Here is a 2,147-nt window from a genome sequence, read left to right on the forward strand (position 1 = left end):
AGGGAAAGCATAAGGGCGCAGGCTGCCCTCTGCGGGACAGGTCCGGCCCTGACGCCGGTTTACGATTTCTCCGGTAAAGCACCTGTCGGGTGGCGACCGGAGGGTCTTTGCAGGGCCTGGATCTCCGAGCCCGTGGGACAGGCGGGAAAGGGTGGCGGCAGCCGGTTGAAGTCCCGACCCTGGGCAGCCTCCCGGTCTTACCTCCATAACTTCGGCGAGGAGGGTCCGATCCCCGCGCGGTCGACGGCAGGCGGTAGGGCTCGGAGGGGCGCGGCCTGGTCCGCGAGTGCCCCGGCGCCGCCCCTCTGCCCGTCCGAGGGACAGTAGGAAATGGCCATACCGCTTTCCGGCCGATTGCCGCCGGACGTCCGGCCGCATTCGCTCGGTCTGCGCGGCCGGCGGTAGCCGGGGGCGAGGGGCATCGGGCGGTGGCGGAACCAGGCCGGCCCGACCGCTGGGGGCCGCCCGGGCGACGTTTGAATCTGTCGGGTCGGACCGCCGAATCCCGCGGGATTTCGGGATCGAATCTGCGGGTGGAATCGGCACCTCGTCCCGCTGTCCGGTTCCCCCCCCCCCGTCGACTGCAACGGGTTTCCGAGGCCCGTCGGTCAGGCGCGGTTCGCTCCGCAATCCGCCGGCCGATCGGCACCGGGCGGGGCTCTACGGAAAGAGGGGACCCTCCCGCGTCGAGTGCCGGCGCACCGACCCCGCAGGCTGACCGGGAAGGTGAAGACTCACCCCGCTGAATGCCCGGCCCCGGCTACCCTCCGGCTCCGGGGCCATAACTTCGGGGAGGGAGGTCCGATCCCCGCGCGGTCGACGGCAGGCGGTAGGGCTCGGAGGGGCGCGGCCTGGTCCGCGAGTGCCCCGGCGCCGCCCCTCTGCCCGTCCGAGGGACAGTAGGAAATGGCCATACCGCTTTCCGGCCGATTGCCGCCGGACGTCCGGCCGCATTCCCTCGGTCGGCGCGGTCGGCGGTAGCCGGGGGCGAGGGGCATCGGGCGGTGGCGGAACCAGGCCGGCCCGACCGCTGGGGGCCGCCCGGGCGACGTTTGAATCTGTCGGGTCGGACCGCCGAATCCCGCGGGATTTCGGGATCGAATCTGCGGGTGGAATCGGCACCTCGTCCCGCTGTCCGGTTCCCCCCCGTCGACTGCAACGGGTTTCCGAGGCCCGTCGGTCAGGCGCGGTTCGCTCCGCAATCCGCCGGCCGATCGGCACCGGGCGGGGCTCTACGGAAAGAGGGGACCCTCCCGCGTCGAGTGCCGGCGCACCGACCCCGCAGGCTGACCGGGAAGGTGAAGACTCACCCCGCTGAATGCCCGGCCCCGGGAACCCTCCGGCGCCGGGGCCATAACTTCGGGGAGGAAGGTCCGAGCTCCGCGCGGTCGACGGCAGGTGAAAGGGGCCGGTGCGCCGCGGAAGGCGACAGCAGTCCCGTCAGGCTGCACCTCTGCTCGGGCGAACGGCGTCAGGAAAAGGGGAGAGCACTTCCCCACCGATAGCTCCGGAACGCCCGGACCCATTGGCCCGCGGCACCGGTGGCTGCTAGAGGGGCTCCGGCGCCGTCAGCCGGGGTACGTCCCAGGCCGGCCGGACGGCGGGCAGCCGGAGGCAACGGCCTGGAACGGAGCCAGACTTGAGTCGTTCCGTGCCGTGGGCAAAAAGGCAGGGCTGCGGGTCAGCGCAGTTTGGCAAACCTAGCCGCAAGTGCGGGAAGGGCGGAGGAGCACACGGACGCCGCCTTCCCAAACTGAGCCCAAAGTGCCCAGGCATGCCCCCTTGATCTCGCCTAATCAGTGAGCCCAAAATAATTTCAGAGTGTGGAAACCTGATCCAAAAAGGTCGAAAAGAACGGCCAGAGATCAAGTCCGAAAGGGGAAATCAGTAACAAGCAAGCAGAGTAATCATTAACCAAAAAGCGCAAAATTATGTTAAAAGTGTGAAATCATTAACCAAAAAGTCGAAAATAATGTCCAGAGACCAAGTCCGAAAGTACAAATAATTAACCAGTAAGCAGAGTCATCATTAACCAAAAATCGCAAAAGTAAGTAAAAAGTATGAAATCATTAACCAAAAATCGCAAAAGTAAGTAAAAAGTGTGAAATCATTAACCAAAAACTCGAAAATAATGTGCAGAGACTAAG

Source organism: Heterodontus francisci, unplaced genomic scaffold, assembly GCF_036365525.1.
Source record: "Heterodontus francisci isolate sHetFra1 unplaced genomic scaffold, sHetFra1.hap1 HAP1_SCAFFOLD_2159, whole genome shotgun sequence".
Lineage (NCBI taxonomy): Eukaryota > Metazoa > Chordata > Chondrichthyes > Heterodontiformes > Heterodontidae > Heterodontus > Heterodontus francisci.